Source organism: Astatotilapia calliptera, chromosome 3 (assembly GCF_964374335.1).
Source record: "Astatotilapia calliptera chromosome 3, fAstCal68.1, whole genome shotgun sequence".
NCBI lineage: Eukaryota > Metazoa > Chordata > Actinopteri > Cichliformes > Cichlidae > Astatotilapia > Astatotilapia calliptera.
In genome coordinates, this window is record NC_137424.1 from 73264795 (window position 1) to 73289281 (window position 24487).

The following is a 24487-nucleotide window of genomic DNA, read 5'->3' on the forward strand; positions in this document are numbered from 1 at the left end:
AGTATCATGGTTGCTAGGCAACCTGGGCAGCGAGACGGAGCTCGACCGGCATTTCACAAGCCTCGCACTTCCGGCCTTAGCGGTCTTTGAGTACGCGGCCCTTTTGGACCGTTAAGGCTGCGTACTTTAGGGCTGCAGAACCTGAATTGGGATACAGCCTAAAGCTGTTCCAATTCTCAGCATCGCTCCTCTCTTTCCCTGAGTCCTTAGCAAATCTCCTTCCCACGATGACGTTTCCATCGAGGGCAAGAAAAAGAGCTTAGGAAAAGGAGATAGGCGCTACTTTTGAAATAACACCCCACATGGTTACGTTGGTCTGCTTAGTCACGTGACCGCACAGCAACAAATCACAGCAGAGCCGGAAAAGGAGGCGGAGCAAAGTGTGTGTGCAGGAGAGGAGTCGAGCAGAGAGAGCTGCTTTTTCATGAAACGGGAGTAAAGTAGTGAACTTACAGGAACATATACCACTGCCAATGTTGGGATTAATTTCTGCATCGATCTGCACACCCTTGTCTCCTGGATCGTAGCCGAGATCAGCGTGAACCACGTGGGTCTCTGCTCCCTGATCTGTTTCTTAAGACTTTCAGCTTCATCACGGAGTTTCTCTCGGTTTGTGGGCTCATATAAAGGTAAGCACCGAGCCAACTTTAATGTGGGTTCAGTTTATGTTGTTGCTGTTAAGAATAATAGATTGCTTGGTATACACTGGAGTTAGACAGACTGTAGAGTTTGTGATTGTCTGCAACATTATAATCTGGCGCTTGCTATGGGGTAAGAATACATACAGAAAAATAGTCTTTGAATATGAACAAAGGGTGCAGGGCAGGAGAAGAGCCAACCCTCAGGACAGGAAGCCACGGGTACAAGCGTGGGGGAGGGCAATCAGCCTTTAGGACTTCATAGGGCTTTGGAGTTGACGTCACGCCACAAAGCATTGTGGGAGCGCAGCGTCGTTTTCGGGGTCTACGAATCAAAACAAACACACTGTGTTGGAACGACGACTACAAGAAAGATGCTTAAAAGCAGCTTAAAAGAGAATGAGCTGTATAGAGACCGATTGCGTCCAGAGGCGAAGCGGCGGTACTTGCAGAAAATAGCGTGCATTGGAAATGTGGACCCGTATGAAATACGGCCGTGGAGTAGAAACCCTGAAGACCAACCGCTACTGACGTAGCCTGACATATTTTCGGACCTTGTCTGTGGAGTCAGCGCGTACAAGTCGTCATTCAAACAAAGGTAAGTCAGCTCGAGTACTGCGAGTGAAACGCGTTTGATTTCCCTGCAAACATTCAGATTAGTGCAGCATAAATTCATTCATGAGGGGAAATTACAGTGAGAACATGTGGAGGCTGTTAGATGGATAACATAGTGAGTTCAGTGCATTGATGTGACATTGTCCTGAAGGATTGTTATTCTTTATGGTTAAAGAAATTGCACTATTCATATTTATTATAAATAATCCTAATTATACATCTTGCTTCCATGTTTGTATCCTGTGTCACTAAAAATACATTTTATTTTAGTTTTATACTTTGATCAATGACCTGCAGAATCTCCTTATCATATTAAGTGATTCATAATTGTCACTTTATGCTTTCTCCATCTCTAAAGTGATGACATCCTTGCATTACATACTTTAGGTTCATTTTCTGCAGGCAGGTTTCTGACAGAGAACAGGCAGATTTACACTATAACATGCAGCGTTCTATAGATGGACACATAAAGAAATGAAAAATCACATGTTTGTGCTAACTTTCTAAACACTTTGTTACATTTATGATAAAGTAGATTAAACACATTTGTGTCGGCCTTGGCTCATTAGTTCTTGTCTTTAAATGAACTTTGTCTGTGTGTGTTTCAGGTCCTGCACTCCCAAAGACTGAATGAACCAGCATCGCAGCCATGGGTCACTGTGAGCATCACAGGGAAGGTTGAAGCCGCCCACTGCAGCTGTATGGCCGGAGTCGCAGAGACCTGCAGCCATGTCGCTGCTCTTTTGTTTAATGTAGAAGCAGCAGTGTTGATCTGTGGCACAAGGACTGTTACAGATGAACCTGCATACTGGGTTTTGCTGGGTAATATGACCAAGATACAGCCAGAGGTTGGCCATAAGATGGACTTCTCCTCTTCAGCTGCCCAAAAAAAGGCTCTTGATCAAAACATAAACAGACCATCTGTAGTGACATGTAAAAGGAGCCGTCCTCAAAGCAGAAAAATCCCACCTGCTACTGTGGAGGAGTTGTCACTGCTATTGGATACTTTGCTGGAACACAGTAAAGCTGTGGGTTGTGGGAATGACCCATCATGTTTTATCTAGGGGTCTAGATTTATGCCTGTAGTGCACTGCCGTGTAAATAATTTGCATTTACTGAATATATACTGACTGAGTCCCACTGTTCAAAAGTTGAATAAAGAAACAAACTAATTTTTGCCTCTTTTTTTAATTTTATTAAAACCACTTTATAGAACATCACATCAGTAACAGTGTAGAATCCATGTCCTTTATAGTTTACAAATGACAAAATGTTTACACAAAATCATGAGTGTTTACATGATATCATTCACTACTAACATTAGTTTATTTACTGTATCTTTTGAAAAAATACAGCAAATTTAACAGCACAAGACTTAAGAGTATTTAACAGGAGCGGGTTTTATTCTTCCCTGGTTTTATTATCACACTGTTCACCAAACGCAGCAAACCTTCACCATCTTATCCAGGAGGGTCACCTCTTCACCCTCACATGGAAGAAGTAATCTGATTGGCATGGTGGTATGTTGGAAGCAGGTCCCTTGAGTAGTGCTGGAACTCAGTCATGATGTTTCATCCATTTCATCGGCTGGTTTGCTGCAATAATGCCAAATAATTAGCAACTCTATAAATAGAAGGTAGTTCTGCAAAATCACTCAGTAGGATGTTTGTTCTAATTTGCTATGAGCTCAGAGCGCATAGAAAATAAAACTAATAGGCTATAAAGAGTGATATGAACATATTGCCTACTGGTGTTGGCCAGAGGGGCCGATGGCACGATATGGCAGCCTCGCTTCTGTCAGTCTGCCCCAGGGCAGCTGTGGCTACAACTGTAGCTGGCTACAACTGTAGCTGCCTCCACCAGTGTATGAATGTGAGAGTGAATGAATAGTGGTATTGTAAAGCGCTTTGGGTGCCTAGAAAAGCGCTATATAAATCCAATCCATTATTATTATTATTAGAACTTACCGGAATGAAAATGTCTGGAGCACCAACAGATATTTGGAGATGGAAGAGAACGTCAGCTCGTCTCACAGCTGCTCTCCAGGCTAGACGCCTGAGTTTTTTGCTAACATCGATACACGAGCTGCCTCGTGTTGCTTCCAGGTTGGGAAAGAATGAAAAGATAAACCATTTTCAAGCTTATTCTCTTGCCGGTTGTGTGATCGAACATTGCAGCTGACCACACAGCAAATACGAACCATGGCTGTTGTGTGTGACTTCGCTCCCTTTTCACTTGCGCTAGACTCCCAAAATGGCGGATCGGGCCAAAATCCTTTCCACGCCCACCCCCGTGACATCACGCTCCAAAGCCCAATAGAGATTGAAAATGTGACGTCACTCAGGGGTAAAACCGCAACGAATTCTGGGAACTCGTGGCAAGAGGTACTAGCGCATGCAGGCTTTCAATTGAAATCAGTTATACAGTGTTAGATTATAATATTATTTTATGCCATGTTATACCCCTAATTAAAGATTGTGAATTATTATGTAGTTTTAGTTTGCATCATTCTCCTGAATTAGAAGAAGCTGACAACTATTCCATTAGTTAAACTGATTTGCATTACATTAAACTGCTGACTTGTTGTGAATGAATGATATTGTTTTATGATGCAGTATACTGCTGAGTTATAAGAAATACTGTTTGCAGAAAGTCATTGCCTTATTATATATTAAATTATAAAAAGAAACAAAAAATGGCAAGAAGCTGTTGTACAGTATTTGTGTACATGACAGCATTGCTGTCCAGCATTGTGTTTATCAAAACTCTTTTTACAAATCCTGCTGTGCGTGTGTCCCCCAGGTGATTAACAGGAGGAGAAGAGTCTGGTGGTGCAACGGAGGAACAATTTCATCCATTTGGACTCAGCTCAGCCACTACAGAGGAAACAATCAATGACTTCAACACAAAAGGTGAGAAAAATATCACAGTTACAATTAGGGATGCACCGATACTGGTATCGGGGCCGATACTGTAAAATGTGTGTGTACTCATACTTGTAAAAGTTAAGCGATACCATGAACCGATAATAATGTAGCCCGGATGGGAATTTGGGAGTAGATACTCATAATTCCCATGGACTTAAACGCCACGGTAACATAAGGTGTTCACAGTTGATGTTATGTGATGTAACTGTACCCAGAATGTAATTTGCCCTGTAATATGTCACAAGGTAAATACAGGTAATTAGAGCAATCAAACTGTTATGTTAATCATAAAGTATTATTTTATGGTATGTAACTCTGAATGGAGTTTAAATATTATTCAGAGTTCTAATTTTCTGGAAGCCCGTGAAGGTAGCATAAAACGGGACCTGTGTATCTGTTGCAATGGAGGAGGAGAAGAGAACGGCATAGAGAGATGCACGAGGTTAGCTGAACCAAAGTGAGAGACTCGGCTAGTTTTACTGAGGTTAACTAGCACAAAAGAGTGTGTGACTAGAAAGCTAACCGTGTGAGAGCTTCGCAACAGAGTGTGGGTGAAGTGACTTTTTGTTTCAACGGTCGCACCACCGTGGAGTGGATTTAGTGTGGGACTGGTGAACGGTGACCTACCGAGCAACGGAACTGTAAGTCAGACTTTTGTGCTCTTACTGGGGAGAAGAGGATTTTTCTCCATCATCTGGCGTGAGCAGCAAACAGGCCTGCAACAAGTGTGAATGTGAGTGTGTGTGGGGCCCATGTGTGAATATTGTGTGTTTAGTGGATTTATATAACGTGTTTTGGAGTGTATATTAGTGAGTCACTTACCAAAAGGTGATAACATAAGTTGGGTTGTGTAATATAATTTGAAAGGGAATTATTTCATTTATACAGTACAGTGTATTTCATTTGGTTAAGGAATTGGAATATTATTTGAGTTTAAAAAAGGGAAGTGTTGTGATGTGTTCAGTAAACGTTTCGTTTGTGTTAAAGAGTTGTCTGGGGTCGTTTCTTTACTACTGGTTAAGTTTAACTTGTGTGTGGTAGAAGTATCGGTTTTTGTACTCAATATCTGCAAGTACTCAGATCCAAGTATCGGTATCGTATCGGTTTGGAAAAATGGGTGTCGTTGCATCCCTAGTTACAATATTACTGAAAGCTGGTGTGTTTTTAAAAACATGATAACAGCAGGTTTATCTTTTGCATCCTGGGCTCATCCATATATATGTCATCCAGGGAAGGACGGACGTTGTTTTGCTGTGCTGTATTTTAATGTGAAGTGTACATATTTATTTTTTATATTGCATGCATTGGTTATATTTTTGTGCAGTGTTTTATTTAGTTTGCATGTTTTAGTTGCCGGCAAATTGTCCTGGAGAGACTCCGCCTTTTCCCCCGTTTTTACTAATTGGACACACCTGAGAGAAAAGAAAAGGTAATTTACAGAGTGCTCAAGGACACATAAGAGGTTTGGAGCCGGTGTTCAACGAAAATGTAACACGGAGAATGCGAGACAGACAGAGGAAAGACACAGACGATCAGAGGGGAGAGCGAGAGACGATCAGAGAGTAGAGATGATCAGATGGAGCAGACGACCAGCGACTGGGAAGAGAGATTACCAGCGACTGGAAAGGGGAAACGATCAGAGGAAAAAAAGGCAGATGACCAGCGACTAGGGACGCGTAGCGGCAGTCTGGTGGCAATAACGACAAGAGCCAGCTCGTGCACTGCGGGAGAACAGAAGCAGTGAGACCGCGGTGCCGATTGCAGTTTGAGGAAGCGGCGGGCGGAGTTGAGAGCTCTGCCCACCCGGGTAAGTCTTTGACTTATCCTTTTTATAAAGTAAACTGCCAAAGGAATAGTGACTGCCGCTCCCTCCCTTTCTTCAGTGCACCAGGACGTGGAATGCGGGGAGGAAGGCGAGGACTCTGCTGGGTTTCCCTCTTTTAATACTACGCTGGACCTCTTAGTTTTCTGTGACTTTTAGGCCGTGGTGGATTCCACTGGACTTTTAATGTTGTGTGTTATTGATTTTTATTGTGTCTTCCCTTGGCCAAGGTTGTTTTAATTCATTTTATATTTTTAACTATTTAAACATAATAAATTATATTTTTAATTCTACAGTTTTGTTTCGTGTGCTTTTCCCTCGGCGGCTCCATTGCTCTGCCTGTTTTGAGGAAGGTTTCCTTCCTTTAAAAAACACAAATCACCTGTGGAAAGAAGATAAGAGAAAGATAAAACTCAGCCTTTCCGCACCGGTGTCACATATACAGAATCTACATTCGAATCAGAAATCACAGAAGTCACAAGAAAATACAAAGATCATATTTTATAAGCACACATTGAAACAACAATATCATCAGTTGAACTTGAAATTTCTTATGCGTAAAAGATTTTCTCTGCTGATCAATATTTCTTCAATAATGTCATTTTCATTACAACTCTCATTGTAGCACATCATTGTAATGTCATACTGCCACCAGAAGGTGGTGGAAACACACCAACAATGTGTTTGTTGACATGTTTGATTCCACCAATGGAGGGAGTTTCAGTTTGTTCCACGACTGCATTTCACTCACTGCCGCTGTTTGTATCTCTGTCACTGCAGGACCAACATGGAGTGAGAAGTCAGCGCTCTCAGGAGGCCGACAAACCTCACAGAAGAAAAGGAGAGAAAACCTACAGCTGTGATGAGTGTGGGAAGTATTTTACCCGGGCTGGAGACTTAAAAACTCACCAACTCTTCCACAGTGGAGTTAAAGCGTACAGCTGTGACTTGTGTGGAAAGTATTTTACCCGGGCTGGATACTTAAAAACTCACCAACTCTTCCACAGTGGAGTTAAAGCGTACAGCTGTGACTTGTGTGGAAAGTCTTTTACCCGGGCTGGAGACTTAAAAAGACACCAACTCATCCACAGTGGAGTTAAACCTTACAGCTGTGACTTGTGTGGAAAGTCTTTTACCCAGGCTGGAAACTTAAAAACACACCAACTCATCCACAGTGGAGTTAAAGCGTATAGCTGTGACTTGTGTGGAAAGTCTTTTACCGAGGCTGGAAGCTTGAAAACACACCAACTCATCCACAGTGGAGTTAAAGCGTACAGCTGTGACTTGTGTGGAAAGTCTTTTACCGGGGGTGGAAGCTTAAAAACACACCAACTCATCCACAGTGGATTTAAACCTTACAGCTGTGAGTTGTGTGGAAAGTTTTTTACCCAGGCTGGAAACTTAAAAAGACACCAACTCCTCCACAGTGGAGTTAAAGCGTACAGCTGTGACTTGTGTGGAAAGTCTTTTACCGAGGGTGGAAACTTAAAAATGCACCAACTCATCCACAGTGGATTTAAACCTTACAGCTGTGAGTTGTGTGGAAAGTCTTTTACCCAGTCTGGAACCTTAAAAAAACACCAACTGATCCACAGTTGATTTAAAGCACACAACTGTGAGTTGTGTGGTAAGGCTCTGGAATTAACGTGTACAGCTGCGACTTTTGTGGAAAAAGTTTCAGTGACAAACAGTACCGAAATATTCACTTACGGATTCACACTGGAATTGATGTTTCCTGCTGTGATCAGTGTGGGAAACTGTTTACAACAGATGCACAGTTACAACAACACATTGAGGAGAGACCGTATAAATGACCTGTGTGAGAAGACTTTTAAAGCTCCAAATCAGCTGAAAAAACACCAACAGATCCACTCCAGAAAGTAACTCTAGACGTGCAGTTACTGTGAGGATGTATTGATTTTTTATCTTGTAATTTTAACCTGATTGTTTGGAAAAATGAAGAAGTAACCCGAGTTTTATAGTTTAAACTGTAAAATTCAATTGGACGTTGGCAGAGATGCTTTTTATTTCAGGCGACGTTCAGGATAAAATTGTTGAAGGAATTCCCTGACATACAATGTCTTTGTTTAGGAGTGGAGCAAAGCACACTGATCCATTTCTCAACCCTGTCGTCACTGTGGTGGTGGGCAAGCGTTTCTCTTTAACCTTTGTGGAAAAACCTCCAATCACGAATGGGACCTAAAACCACATCAACGTAGCCACCCTGGAGACAAAATGAACTACTGCAAAGAATGTGGGAGGGGCTTCCACACACCAAGTACATTAAAACTACATGACCTCTTCCACAGTGGGGTCAAAAAGCACATCTGTGACCAGTGTGGGTCATCCTTCACCACTGCAGGAGCGACACCATACAAGTGCAGACACTGTGACAAAAGCTTCTCACAATCAGGTCATCGTAACAAACATGAACGTACACACATGGAAGTGAACTTCAGCTGTGACCAGTGTGACAAGAGCTTCAGGAATCTCAGTTCATACTCCGAACACAAACGATCCCACGCTGTAAATAAACTGTTTCACTGTTACCAATGTGCAAAAACCTTCACTTCATTGTCTGCTCTGTGCAAACATCAGCCTGATCATGCAGGACTGAAATCACTGGATCACAATGAATCTGAAGAGAGAGAAAGATCCTCTTCTGGTTTCAGGGTCAGACTTAAAAACCTTGAGATCAGGCTCCACAGAGTTCAGATGGAATCTCCTGTAAAGAGTGTCAGCTGATGCCACACTAGGATCTGATGAGTAGTGATGGGCAGATGATGCCTCATGAAGCACTGAAGCTTTTCATCCAATTGGTTCACCCCAACGCGAAGCTTCTTGAAGCTTCATTTGCTCTAGCAGGACACCTACTGGACGTAAAAATATTAGTTGGCATGAATTTGAAGCGTGTGGCCTTTTGCACACAGCCTGTAAATCTCAACAACAAATGGAGTGTGTAAAACATCTATATTGTAGTGATGGCAGTATACTGTGTATATTTATACTGGCAGTATGGAAAATGATTATTTGCGGCAAAGTTCGAACCGCTTCCTGAACCAGTCATGTGGTACAGCCGGGCAGCGAGGCTTCGGACGTCATCATTTTCAGCTCCTCCCATAAATGAAGCAAGCCTCGATACGCGCTTCGCGGAAACGCCCCCTCCATTACTCGACACACGCTTCGAAACCTCGATACAGAACGTCACATCACTACTGATGAGGTAGCTCTGATTTCTGGACCTGCAGTGAATAATTCTGAATGTTACATTTAGGAAGCTGCATGTATAGATATGCATATCAAGTTTATTTTTTTTCCTTTTAGGGGTTTTAATTCTCTAAAATGTTATCCTTGTTACATTTTATTCTTTGTTTCCTTAGGATACAGTAGTGTTTAGTAGTTGTATTCATTTTATGTGTTAGCTAAGTTAAATTTCAATCCTTCATTCATATTTAATCTTTTGCTGTTGTAAAATCTTCTCTTAAATCATTTTCTCCCCAAACTGCAAATGTTTTCAAAGCAGTTGCTCTTAAAACCTCCAAAATGAACTAAATCTGTCCACCAGCTTTGAAACAACACCTGCTGTGACTTTATGTCCAGAAAAAAAGAAACTCAAGCTAAACTGGTTTTGGGCTGTACTTCCATGTAATGCCAGTTTGTACCAGAAGATGGAGCAGTGAGTCAGTGTAACCTTTATTCAATTAGGCAAAGACCACATTCATATTCACAGTGGCAGCAAAGAAATGTTGAAAGTTATAAACAGCAGCACACATCAGGACCATTTTAAAGATCACAGATGACTACTTTTACTTAATTCAAATTCCTTCAAATTTTCGGCTCCTCCTTTCACTTTAGTGTATTTACTGTATCTTTGAAGTCCACATGATGTTTTTTAATGAATTCATTTTGATCCACATGTTCTGCAGCTCTTTCCCTGTTGATTTGAAGTTTGTATTATGAAATCCTGATAATATTAAAGTGTTAGTTATATTTGATGAACTCTGTGTAAAATTTGTCTTATTAAACAGTTTGTTGTGAAAATGAAGAAATGGTCTCAGAACAAGTAGTTTGAGCCATGATTTCAGATTCAAACTAATTTAACTGTTTTCAGTGGTACATGTGGAGGTGTTACAGGAAAAATGATTCTATGTTTCTTTACCTTCTTTTAAATGTACAAAGATGCCTTTTGTCTGCCCTCTGCCTATGGTTAGATTAGTTTAGAATTATCTTTTTAGACTTTCCCAGCAAACACATCTTGTTTCTGGGACATATTGTTTTAGATTGTTTTATCTTCCCTAGCTCTCTGCTGACGAGACTAGCACCATATATGGAGTTGTTTTATTTTATCTGTTTATTATTTGTTATCCTGTTCTCACTGTCTCTGTGCTCTGTGCCTATAAAAATTACCAAGCCACTGTGCATGGTGTGAGTTGTTCTTAGCAGCTCACCCGTGTACACGTTTGATAAAGAAAGTAACTTTGTCTCATTGTGTCTTTATTTCTCCTGGGTTTTTTACAGAGTTTTCCCCCAACATTTCTTGGTCCTTCGGAGCCGGAGCGCCTCCATCGTGTCCCATCTCCGTGACCAGTCCACGTTGCTCGCCTGTCGACAGCTCACATACTAGGTGTGTGATAAAAGACCAAGAGCGTTAAATTCGAGTCTTGGCCAACGTTCTTAGAAAGCGACCTACGGTGGTGGGGCCCGATCGAGGTGGACCAGACCCGGCGACACTGACCAGGTAGATACAGACACACTGACACAATCTTGCGTAAAAGCGCATTTTGAATTCAGGGAATTTAAAATAGCGGAAGTAGCTTGTCGACTGGTAGCGTAGCTCGTCGACTGGAAGCTTTGGAAGCTCGTCGACTGGTAGCTTTGGAGCTCTGGGTAGCTCCCCCAGCTGGGTCTAGACTGGGTCTAGGGAGTAAGTAGCTCTGGGAGCTCCCCTTATTATAAGGGTTCCGGTCGCGCGCGTCGAAGCTGTGAATGTGAATGTGTGTGTGTGTATTGTTTTAATTAATGGAGCAAGCTGAATTTTCACGGTCCAATAAGAGACTGAGCTGCTCCTACTGTTTTTTTCTTTTACTGCTATTCACTGACGTGCTGGTGAGTTGAGAGAACGGTCGAGTTCCGTCTCGTAAAGTTCACACCGCTTTTGGAAATAGTCCGAAAGTAGAAGGGCGTGTGAGCAACCACTCTCGTCTCTAATACCAGCGAAGGTGATAGCAGCTGTATCGTGTATATATTACTTAAACAAAAATAAGTAAATACATAAATAAGATGGGTAATCAAGCAAGTGAACTTAAAACTCATTCCTGCTGACGAGCAGTGGTGAGAAAAGAAAAGTCCAGACGCCGGACAAAAACAGTGTCTGTAAACTGAGAGATTTAAGAAAACAAAATATAAACAGTCAGAAGACCAGAACTCAACTGCCAGTTTAGTAAAACCAGAAGACGAGACACTGTGCAGTGCCCACAATCCTTTTAGTAAACCATCACTCATTCCTGCAGCCGCATCTGCAGCACCACCCATATCAGGAAGAACTTAATAATCCCTTATTAAGTGAAAACTAGAGATCACAGTAGTTTGAAGTAGTTTAAAAGGGTTGAAAACAGACCCCACTGAGTAGATATAAATATAAAAAGTACGAAATAAAGATGAACAAAGGGAAAGTTACAGTAGAAATTATCTTTAGAGTATTTGAAATTAATAATAGCAAGGATAACAACCTGTAAAGTGATATTAACAATGAAACACAGTTGGCATGATGACCATGCCCAGCATGTATAAAATGAATATAAAGCAAATAATTCACACGAAAATATTTTAATAAAATAAATAAAGTATATTAAGGCTGTGTCACTGTTCAGCCAAGGACAGTGTGTGAAAAGGTAACTGTCTCCACCTTGGGAAAAGGATGATTCTGCAGGTCATCTGAAGCCCTTGATGGATACAAAATAAAATATAAATAATATATTATAATAGAACTGCCTGGTCCGCCATGCAACAGAGAGAACAAATGTGACCGCAGATTGGATGAATTCTAAATTATCTGTTTGCTGAATAAGATGATCCTAACTAACAAATTGGCTCAGTAGTAGTATAGTGGTACACGCTGATAAAATATTATAATATGCTATTGCTGTCATATAAGACAAAGAGGATAATATTAACAATGACATAATATTAATATGAAGAGGCACCTTAATCGGTTATGATGTGAGGTGGATAATTGTTAAGCAGTAGTCTGCATCAAGCTTAAGGTTTGCTGAAACTCAGTGTAATGACATGTGAGATGAAGACAATACGGAGAATAACTAAACTAATGAAGTGCATAGAGGCACTTGACCAGCTTGAAACCTATCATCCTAGAATGACACATTGCTGAGATATAGAGCACACCTATAATAACAACCAATAAGCAAAACCCTGTAGACAACAGCTAAAACTACAGGATTGAGAAGCTGAATTAAATATGTAGACACTGCTAAGCTGATGAGCATGTTCCACATTTTCTTTTATTTTTATTTATTTGTTTCTTTTAGAGCAGAAGCTGCTGTAACACACCCAAAGAAAGACTCTAGGTCTGACCAACCGTCTCAGTCGTGGGCAAAAAGATGTCAGTCAATAAAATTCTAAAAGATAATTTATTGATGAAAAATATATCAAGAGATAAAAGATAAAACAGTCCAGTGTCCCACTTAAGAATTGTATAAAAACACACAGTCCCAAGGCCAGAGCCAGCTATGCCACACGGCCAAGTTGCACCCCACATGTTGCCTTTAACAGGGTTAGAAGTTGTCCTTGGGGACCCACCACCCTGCAAGCATATAGTCAGTGGTCACTCAAGCCTCTGCAACCCTGCTGCCTTTAGGCTGTGGCATATAATAGGCCCTGGCCTGCACAGAGAGACAAAACGACACACCTAATATAAAATTCATAGGGCAAAACCCGTCCATCCCAAACATATCTGATTTCATCACATTACATACCTGCACAGAGAGACAAAACAACACAGCAGTGTTTGTAGTGTGGGCTATAAGTAGACCGGTGTATCAGTGCAATCAAGTACACCTGCCTCTAATTAGTCCAACCTCATTCCAGCCATTGGCTCACCAAAAATGTGACACACACAAAACCACTCCCAACCCAGTGCAACTTCACACAATAATATGGAGCTGAATTAACACAGGCACATTAGTCTACCATGTTACAAGCTGCATGCTATTACAAGCCAACATATGCAGACTTCTGCCTTGTTCGGGTGGCAGCATTTTTCTTTTTTCTTTTGTGTCCTGACACGTTTTATGTTTTTTGTTTTTGTTTGATTATTTTGTTGGTTTTGGAAACGAATTTAAACGAACTTGTGACAATACTTGAGAGTCACAGTGACACATAGTGATTAGGCATATGATTGAAAAATGCCTAGGTTTAGAGCTGTGAGCTATGCAAAGTTAAATATATATATATATATATATATATATATATATATGTATAAATGGGAAACAACCCTAACTTGAAAGTTTGAAATGTGTGAGATCCATGCATTGTTTGAAGAACTAGAAATTATCTAAAACTGCCTTAAGTGAAAATGTAGTGTTGCATCTTTTCTCCCAAACCAAGACGAACAAAAAAGAAGAAGCTTTCTGTAACTTCAAAATAAGGCTGACTGTTGACAATAGACTAAAACACTAATCCACAGGTGGCTATCAGGAACAGAGAGGCGAGCAAAGTCACAAACACCAAGGCTGCAGACAGCCACGCAGAAACAGCAGATAACATAGAGACAACGCCTGCTAGAACCGTGGAGAGGAAGGTCACTTCCCACGAGATTGTAGGAGTAGAGGACAAATTAGTTGTAAAGTCAGCTTCAGGCCACACAACTGTACAACAATTAACTGCCCTTTTAGAACTAGTACACACAGCAAGTGGCCGCAGGTGCTTTATTAAATGCATATATGACCCGTTGTGTCCAGTAAATTTGCTAGGTAGAGACGCTCTGACAAAACTTAAGATAGCAGTCATGCCATTCTTTTCTGGTATTACACCTGAGTGCCAGAAACCGACCGAGTATCACAACATTCTGAGATTTAAACAAACTCCAGGCCCAGATCCACCTTATGATCAGCAAGTGTGGAAGCTAGGAGAACAGCATTTGACCTTACAGCACAGGCCGAAATTGTGTAGGTTACGCAGTAACCACAGATAGTAAAATAATAGAAGCAAAACCACTTTCTTCTTCATGTCCTGCACAGAGCGCTGAGCTGATAGCTGTGATACGCGAAAGCTAAATACACAAAGACAAACTAATAAACATACATACAGACAGCCAGTATGTTTTCTCTGCTGTGCATCATTTTGCAAAAAATTTGGCATAACAGAGGAATGATTACACCAACTGACAAACCAGCATGCCAACCTCTTACAACGCCTACTGACTCTTTCATTACTACAGGCAACAATTTTGCTGACAGAGCAGCAAAATAGGCGGCACAACAGGCAAACATCACATTGATGGCAGTAAACACACATCAGATTCCACTGGATGTGTTGAAAAATGAACAAAAAGCAGCAAGCACAGCAGAGCAGGCAAAATGGCTAACACACGGTGCAGTTCTGACAAACGACTTAATGATGTGTTATGGCAAGCCAGTGCTGCCAAAATCGCTCCACAAAATGGCGGCATTAGTGACTCATGGCTGTACGCATTTGTCAACGGGGGGACTGACCAGTATTGTCAACTCTCTTTTCTACACTGTAAATTCTACACTGTAAATTTTGAAACCTCAGCAAAACAATTTGTCAGAACGTGCATGACGTGTCAAAAATATAATGCTCAGGGAAACCTGAGACCACACAATCCATATGGACTTTATTGAGCTAAATGAATGCCAAGGGTAAAAATACACCCTAGTGGTTATAGATGTATTCTCAAAGTGGCCAGAAATCTACCCAGTGAAAAAGGCAGATACAATTTCAGTAGCAAAATGTATGTCTAAGTTGTAGGAAAATAAAGAGATGATTGTAAATGACGAAGAATGTAATGATGTCTATCAAGTGTCTTGCAGATCACAGCCCGGTGACTGGGTTCTGATCAAGGTGCTCCAAAGGAAAAACTGGAGCACACCCAGGTGGGAGGGGCCATACCAAGTCCTCCTCACTACACCGACCGCTTGCAAAATTGCGGAACGACCATCCTGGATCCATCAGAGTCACTGCAGGCGAGTCAGTGAAGCCATCTAAACACAGCTGACGGCAGGCTTGCCCACTTGTTGTGATCTCGCCCGGTGGAGGGGTCAGCTTTCCTGGCCGGGGGGTCTACTCGCGACAGGAGGGTGTGTCCCGTCGTCATGAGGTGGTGGCTCTTAACAACTGCAGCGGCCCTGACCATGGCCGGGCTCCTCATCTTTGCTTCCGTGAGGGACAATAAGTCACGCTATATGAAGAAAAGGCAGACACTGTATGACAAAGGAAAGTACACCAAGTTTCCCCATGGCTATGCCACTAATTTCTGGTGGCAGTTTATGAACACTACAGCTTACTTGAATAATAAAACTGACTGCTATGCAAATACATATACACTTTCTGCCCACCGAGGAACGAGAGGAAGTGTATGGACTGTTCACTCAACGAAACCTGTGCCAGTAACGCGACACTGATGAGCCTCAACTGTCGCTCCAACTACAGCTACCGAATGATACTACAAACAAAGACTCATTACCAGACAGGATGTGCACGGACGGCACCAAGCAGTAAAGGAACCAGAGTTTCGCATCTGAGGAGGAGTGAAATTCTTACAGAGCTTGATCCCCGGCATTGGAGTTGCCGAGGTGCGGGATCACGTGGAAATCAACCGATATGCTCTGCTACGACACATCAACTTAACTAAGGCCCTGGGAACGGCCTTAGCAGGAGAACAGCAGGCCATCAGAACGATGGTGCTGCAGAACAGACTGACACTAGACCTGCTAACAGCATCACAAGGAGGAGTTTGCAAGCTGATCGGGGAAACATGTTGCACTTTTATCCCTGATGGATACGAAACTGGAGGAGACATTTATGAAGCTTTGCAGAATTTGACCGCTCTGCAAAAATATGTCACTGACCACACACCTGGAGCAGCTACAGCACAAGGCTGGCTGGACTGGCTGTTCAGCGGTTCATGGCTGGCTGCTGTAGCAAAGCCATTTTTCCTTCTAGGTCTCATCATGATAGCACTGCTCATATTAGTGTTGTGTGTGTTGCCATGTCTAAGAGTAATGATTTCACAGATGATAACAACTACAATGACTGCTTATGTTGCTGTGCCTGAAGAAGACCAGCATCCCGTTGCAATTCTGTTAGAGGAGAACTTGTAATAACTGCTAATGAATGACGTGGTGATTAAAAATGACTTGTCAAGTGATCACGCACTGATTAAAACATTAGTAGGTTATGCAGGTTTTCATCCTTTTATTTTTTGAAGTTTTCATTTTAAATATGAAGTTTTCATCATTTTTCATATAAAGTTTTCAATTTAAGGTTTGCATCATTTTAAATATAAGGTTTTCATCCTTGTATTTTTTGAAGTTCTCATTTTACATATTAGGTTTTCATCATTTTTAAATACAAAGTTTTCATTTTAGTTTTCATCCTTTTATTTTTTGTAGTTTTCGTTTTAAAATATAAGGTTTTTATCTTTTATTTTTTGTAGTTTTAGTTTTATTATTTTTTCTTGTTTATTCCACTTGTTATTTCATTTACTATGATTTTCATTTACTATGTTTTTCTTTTTATTATTTTCTTTTGTTTTATTCTTTAGACCAGATGACTTCCATTTCTGCTATGCTGACATTTTGAAAATTAAAAAATTGCTTAAGATACTTAATAAATAACCTTCACAGACAATTGTTGTATACATTTAAAATAAGTTAAAACAGGAGGGAATGTTACAGGAAAAATGATTCTATGTTTCTTTACCTTCTTTTAAATGTACAAAGATGCCTTTTGTCTGCCCTCTGCCTATGGTTAGATTAGTTTAGAATTATCTTTTTAGACTTTCCCAGCAAACACATCTTGTTTCTGGGACATATTGTTTTAGATTGTTTTATCTTCCCTAGCTCTCTGCTGACGAGACTAGCACCATATATGGAGTTGTTTTATTTTATCTGTTTATTATTTGTTATCCTGTTCTCACTGTCTCTGTGCTCTGTGCCTATAAAAATTACCAAGCCACTGTGCATGGTGTGAGTTGTTCTTAGCAGCTCACCAGTGTACACGTTTGATAAAGAAAGTAACTTTGTCTCATTGTGTCTTTATTTCTCCTGGGTTTTTTACAGAGTTTTCCCCCAACAGGAGGTTTATCAGAGGAGGCGACTTGGCTGTTCTCCACTCACACAGAACAGGGTTCCTGTAGTTCATTAAAAACTCTGAAATGATCTTCAAGGACCAAAATATTTGATTTTTCTCAAAAACCTGCTGTGGGCATGACGTTTTTAGAGAGTGTGCATTGTGATTAACATCTCACACATTCCAATAAAGCAGATGTTCCTGCATTGCAACAGCGCTTTGCAGATGTGTTCTCCCCCCTACCCGTGTGCACGACTCTCATGGAGCACCACTTTGAAACGCAGCTGATTGGCAGATTCCCTTGTCTGCAGAGTCCAAAGACAAAAACGGCCTCCTCCACTCTGTGTGGTTCGTACCAATTCGTCACACTTCCGTTTGGCTTGTTTGAAGCCCCGCCATTTTTCAGAACCTCCTGTAGTGATAGCTGAGTCCTCACACTGCATATGCTGTTTCCTACCTGGATGATGTCATCATTCATAGTGATACCTCAGTGGAGCATGTGCAGTGGTTGGTCACAGTCCCGGATTCCCTGAGGCAGGCAGGGCTGATGGCAAAACCGAAGAAGTGTGTGGTTGGATGGAGGGAGGTACAGAGTTTTTGGTACAATTTTGAGACCCCATTTGGAGGCTGATTACACCACAGCGACGTGATGAAGGCTGTCCCAATTCCAAATGCGGCCGGAAATGCGCACTTCATTTCCCCGGACTTGAAGGATGAGTCAGGTGTATCATTTGTGGCACAACATATCCCAGAATTCATAGCGCAGCCTTTACTGTGGCTAATTTTTTTTTTTTTTTAAAAATAAGAAAACGGCAGATGGCAGAAGAGTAAACTTTTAAATGTAAGTATTGAATTTTCAGACCTCATCAGTTAACGCTGTCCATGCAGATATTATAGATTTGTAAATGATTACCTAACAATCTTGTCAACACAAAGTTCTTTATTGACAGGCAGTGGGGAGAGGGGACACTTGGGCAGTGCATTTACTGCATATAATGTGTTATCAGCCTTTTCATCTTTTCTCATTACCCACAGCTGCATCCACTTCTGTTGGGCTTAGGCTACTCACTAGGGCTGGGTATCATCACTGATTTCTATAATCGATTTGATTAAATTCAATTTTGACTCAGTAACTGTTTCAAAGTAACTGAGGATAAAACACAGACAAACAGCAAGCTAAGCGCTTTTAAATTTGGCATAATTTAAAAAAAAATGTATTAAACAGCAAAAATGAAGCTTTCTTTTTGCCGGAGAGGAACAAAAGCTGCAGCTCAGAATCAGTGAGATGTTGACTTTCTGCCCCGACGGCGTGTCTGTCAAGTTTCAGTGCTTCGTTTAAACTGTATGATACTTATGTATTTAATTTTATATGTGATAGAAGTGACAGATTTATAAAGCGAGGCAAATTATTGTGATGTCACAATTGCAGGATGATCTACTAACAGTGTGTTTTATATCTCTCTAAGAAGCCACTTCAGTTCAGTAAAAATCAGCTTTCTGCTGAGAGCAGCACCAATTAGTGGCTCAACAATACAGAGTAAGCTCGTGATTCATGCAAGTGTTTCTCACTATCACAACCACAGCAAGAACAAGACAGGATTCTGTGGTAGATTTTGTGCAATTTTGTACGTTACATTTGTGTCACTCGTTTAAATCTTCTTCTCCTGGAAGTAAAACTCTTACAAACACATATGTCATAACTTCAGTCACAAACTGACACTAAGTCTCTTCAGTAAATCCAGCAGCTTTTTAACATCAAAAGATGTCTTTGAGCTGCTGCAGATGTTAGTAAATCTGACCCTAAATGTTCCTTCTTCTTTAAAATTCAAACTTTGTAATGAAAGGATATTTTGAAAAGGCTGTTCTCGTTTATATGACCTCCATAAAACAACAGGGTTAGAACACATTGTGACGAAGTAAGATGTTTGTTTTGTAGTCCATCTTCTGCACAATGTAGTTTCAACAGGCGGACATCCGGTGTTCTGACAAACCATCCTACTTTGGCAAACCGTCCTACCAGTAGGATAATTTTACGCTGCCATATGACAAACTGCCCTACTTTGGCAAAATGTCCTACTGTATGTAATTTATGCACATTTCTGCTGCCAAACAATAATTCCAGCACAAATTTAAGTAGGTATGACGGTTTGCCACTTAACTTTGCCCATCAGAGTATGTTTGTAGCTGATATTCATAAAGCCAGTTCGGTTTGACACTTCTTTTTACCCATTAAAGTGTGCTTGTAGGTCACATTCACAAAGGTAGCATGTTTTGGCACGTAATTCTTCCCATCAGAATTATGCTTCTAGTTTATAATAACAACAGTAGCATGGTTTGGCACTTGTTTGTAGAAGCAGTCTGCATGCCAAGGTGCTTAAGTTATACAGCTGTCACCAATGAAGTGATTGGAACACCTGACTATATAAACTTTGACAATGAACTCACTCCATTATAGTTACAGTATATATTTACAGATACATATATTTCACATTTATAGATCCAACAGAACACAGGGAGAAAGAACTGAAAAAGAAACAGTGTACAAATTATGTACATTTGTTGCACAGGTACTTGACCAGGCTGCTCTCATATTGAACACATCCAAAATGTGACCATCTGGAACAAAACTCGCACTGCACCTGAAGAGGGAGAAGGGGGGGGGGGGTGTAAGTGTGTTAACCAACATTATGAATTTGATGAGAAAATAATTACTACAGTGGCTTGCAAAAGTTTCGGCCCCCGTGAACTTTTCCACATTTTGTCAGATTGCATTCACAAACATGAATCAATTTTATTGGAATTCCACGTGAAAGACCAATGTCTCTACCAGTCTCTAGCTGGTAGAGACAGACCCTAAAAGACTGGCAGCTGTAATTGCAAATAAAGGTGGTTCTACAAAGTATTGACTCAGGGGGCTGAATAATTACGCACACCCCACTTTTCAGTTATTCATTTGTAAAAATTGTTTGGAATCATGTATGATTGTTGTTCCACTTCTCACGTGTACACCACTTTGTATTGGTCTTTCACGTGGAATTCCAATTAAAATTGATTTGTGTTTGTGGCTGTAATGTGACAAAATGTGGAAAAGTTCAAGGGGGCCGAATACTATTGCAAGCCACTGTATATTGCATTTGTGGTTTATTTGTTTTACCATTTCAATCATACTGGACTCAGCATCGGCTTCCAGCATGGAACAAACCACACAGTAGTCATCAGCATTACCTAGAAACACACTGACATTAAACCTAACAGTTTTAAACAAAACTGAAAGTGCTATTGCAATACAAAAGCACATGACTCAACTTACTTTGATGTTCTAGCAGTTCGCAAGCAATTTCAGTGCGGTGCAGCCCAATGGCTTCTGGAGTGGACAGCACCCTAGTAACCTCTCCACTCAGAAGGTAGTGTTCGGCAAACTGTAAAATATGTTACAGTAATTGCAATTGATTAACTTAATTCTAGTTAAATACGTTAAATACAATTGCTTATTAAATACCTTCAACACTAAAACTCCACAACTGCTGGAGTCCATCTGCTTGTTATGTGGCAGAGTCTCCATTTTCCAATCCACTCAGGACTCTTCCTTTCCTTTCATCTTCAGAAAATTCCTAATAAAAACAAAACAAGTTTTTAAAATGTAGCCAGCATTTTGCTCTAAATAAAAAGAAAAAAAAAACCCACAAACCAAACAACCTAAAACAGATAATTAATGAATGATGAATACCTCCAGTTACGCATAACTTTCCTTTCATAACAACCTTCATTTCCAAGAGGGTCTAACAGCAGTACAGATTGTGAGGAGATTTTGACTACCTAAAATAAAAATGAGCTACAAGCATAGTTTGATGGGTAAACGGGGCATAATATTTACCTGAATACACTGCAACGGTTGCACAGCAGTCAGTGGTTTCCCAACTTTTTGACACTGGTCACATTCCTGAATCTTTAAGGTAAAAATATTTATGGAGTTCACGTAAATGTTCAACATTCTCATTTGTAAAAAACAAAAACACTTAATGACATATTCTCTAACGAACAAACTATTTAGCAACAATAGTTTGTGTGTGTGTCTTCAAATCTCTGCCAGGCCTACAGGTTATTACTGTAATATCACTAATTAACCATATTTATATATTTTGCAAGTGTACAGTTTCTCTTTTAACTGATATCAAAAAATTTGCTTATTTTAAACGCTATTTAACAACAGTACAAACAGTTAATACATAACCATGTTTTATGGTCAACTGTCATACCAAACCAGTAAAATCTGGAACACACTGCATTTAGCGTTTTGTGTGTGCCAGTGTGTCCTCCAATTGGAGATGAATGAAACTCATGAAATATCTTCCTGGCATCATCCATGGTTTTTACTACTCTTCTGGTTCCAACAAAGAGTTCTCCATCTGCAGTAAAACAATATATATTTAGAAATTAATTTAACCACATATGAGTTGTTAGTATTAACAATAAATTACTGACCCTTTTGTTTGAATTTTGAGGCATATCTTCTGAGGTTTTGCCTCTGAGCCTTGTCATATCCTGAAGGGTAGAAGCCCGCAGAAATGAACGCGTAAATCTCTTCCCACTTCTTCTCCATATCTACGAATGTCAGTAAACATTTTCTTATGAGCTTCAATATGTGCAGTTGACAATGCAAATAATTTAACTTATTAAACAACGAGATTACCGAAACAGCCTTAAAACACCGAAGCTGCGGACTCAAAAGTGTTGTGCAAATACCACGCGTCCAGTAACTAGACAGCGGACTTCACCGAATCTGCAAATTCGACAGTTTTGTGCAGAAAGCAGATAGCGACTTCACTTTAATATTGACAAACAATCACAAAGGCTTAAAAAAATCAAGTATCAACGTCTATAAAAAGTACTAATACTTACTACTTACCTATTCTCCTGCAAATATGACAATTGAGTAGCGTGAAATCACAGCCGGATGCGCTTAGCTTCCCTTTTTGTGTTGTGCGCATGCGCGTACATGCTCAGGAACAACGGGTAGGACGGTTTACGGGGTAGGAGAAATTCCCAGAACACCGGTGTCACATTGTTACAGAGTGTAAGGCTGTTCCAATTCTCAGCATCGCTCCTCTCTTTCCCTGAGTCCTTATCAAATCTCCTTCCCACGATGACGTTTTCATCGAGGCCAAGGAAAAGTTTAGGAAAAGGAGATAGGCGCTACTTTTGAAATAACACCCCACGTGGTTACCTTGTGAAGCTCGGTCACGTGACCGCGCAGCAACAAATCACAGCAGAGCCGGAAAAGGAGGCGGAGCAAAGTGTCTGTGCAGGAGAGGAGAGTCGAACAGAGAGAGCTGCTTTTTCATGAAACGGGAGTAAAGTAGTGAACTTACAGGAACATATACCACTACCAACGTTTGGATCGATGTCTGCATCGATCTGCACACCCTTGTCTCCTGGATCGTAGCTGAGATCAGCGTGAACCACGTGGGTCTCTGCTCCCTGATCTGTTTCCTGTGTTTGGAAAGAATTCCAGCTTCATCACGGAGTTTCTCTCGGTTTGTGGGCTCATCTAAAGGTAAGCACCGAGCTAACTTTAATGTGGGTTCAGTTTATGTTGAGTTTAGCTCTGTTGAGAATAATAGATTGCTTGGGATACACTGGAGTTAAACAGACTGTAGAGTTTGTGATTGCTTGCAACATTATGAAATGGCGGTTGCTAGGGAGTAAGAATACATATAGAAAAATAGTCTTGGAGTATGAACAAAAGGATGGGCTGCAGGCAGGGCTCTAGAGTGCGACCAAAATTTTTCAATGGTGCGACTAAAAAAAATCTTTGGTCGCACTACAACAACAAAAAAAATCTCCGCAACTCTCCGTGTGGTCAACAACAGACACACGTTATGCCCCTATCGTGGACTAAACCAATCAGAGATAGTCAGGGGCGGGACCTCTCTGATTGGTCGTGGTCCAGTTGAAAGTGCAGGTGGAGAGAGGGAGGTGAGTAGTTTGAATAAAGCGATATCGAATCATTAAATCCTGAATTGACTTTTAAATATAACTTTGTTTTGCCAGAAACGCCAGATTCTCAGATTAAACTATTTCAACATCCACCAAACATTAAGTGAGAGCAGGTACACGGATTCCACACAAAGACGTAAACACACACCCGACGCATCATCAATCAGTTTTGTCTCTTCGATCAAAGGAGCTTGCAAAGAAAAGCGTCTGGACTCCTATAAGTTGCTTGAAGACGTCTCACCTCTCATCCGAGAAGCTTCTTCAGTTCTTTGTCTTTCTCGCCTTTCTCACCTGACACGGCAGACGGACTGTCGGAGCTCAGCGATTCTGCTGCGTCGGGTCAGCTCTGTGTTTACGTCTCCAACCAAAATTGACCGAGGCAGCAGCAAAAGAAGCAGCAAACTAACTTCACATTTGATAAATGTCATCATGAATTCCCTCTGACATTTGCTGTTTTGCTTCCACCACGATAAAAATCACACTTCATGCACAGCTCTCTCTCTCTCTCTCTCTCTCTGTCAAGGGCATAGATTTGGCATGGACGGAAGGGACATGTCCCCACCAATATCCAGCGATTATTGAATTGTCCCCACCAATAATTTGATCTCTTTGAGTAAAGAAAAACAAACCTGATAGAAAAAAAAAAAAAAAAGATCTGTCATTGTCTCATTCACCCAGCGGTGCAGAAAAAGTTAAATTATGCTCTCTACTGGAGTGTAACAGGTATTACAATTAAATAACATGAGATATGCATTAAATTATTGTCTTGACAACTTTGGACCAGTATCAGAAAGTTCCAGGTAAGACCAGAGATGGGCAGTAACGCGTTACAATTAGCGTCCATCGTGCATGGGAAGAAAACTTCTTTTTACAGTGAAAAAAACCCCTAAACTTCCAAGCAAGCACCGAGTGCGCAACGACGTAATGGGAAATTCACAGAGAAACTCGCGGATTCTTCAACTGACCGCAGCACACCTGCACCAGGGTAAACCGCCGCCTACCGCAGTCCTGCTTTACAGGTGAAAATAGAGTAACAGGACCGCTGAGTTTTTGACTTTATTTATTTTCTGCTGTGTTTTACGTGCATCTATTTGAAAGAGTGAGTGTAAACACAAAAAATATTTTATTTTATGTGCTGGAATGTGCAGAAAATAGGTTTA

General features: G+C 40.8%; 3 long non-coding RNA genes across 3 annotated transcripts; 1 reads left to right on the forward strand and 2 right to left on the reverse strand.

Moving 5' to 3' along the window:
- Window positions 1–86: 86 nt before the first annotated feature.
- On the forward strand, window positions 87–2425 carry LOC145425806 (uncharacterized). The gene is made up of 2 exons (XR_013906547.1): window positions 87–629; window positions 1862–2425. It is a non-coding gene; the product is annotated as an uncharacterized LOC145425806 (long non-coding RNA).
- On the reverse strand, window positions 2426–4402 carry LOC145425836 (uncharacterized). Its single transcript, XR_013906596.1, has 2 exons — window positions 3221–4402; window positions 2426–2848 (listed from the first exon to the last, which is right to left on the reverse strand). It is a non-coding gene; the product is annotated as an uncharacterized LOC145425836 (long non-coding RNA).
- Window positions 4403–19779: 15377 nt separating this feature from the next.
- LOC113011027 (uncharacterized) lies at window positions 19780–22754 on the reverse strand. Its single transcript, XR_003270422.2, has 9 exons — window positions 22237–22754; window positions 22021–22110; window positions 21813–21932; window positions 21587–21736; window positions 21205–21276; window positions 20830–20941; window positions 20641–20749; window positions 20485–20555; window positions 19780–19969 (listed from the first exon to the last, which is right to left on the reverse strand). It is a non-coding gene; the product is annotated as an uncharacterized LOC113011027 (long non-coding RNA).
- Between the last annotated feature and the right edge of the window lie 1733 nt (window positions 22755–24487).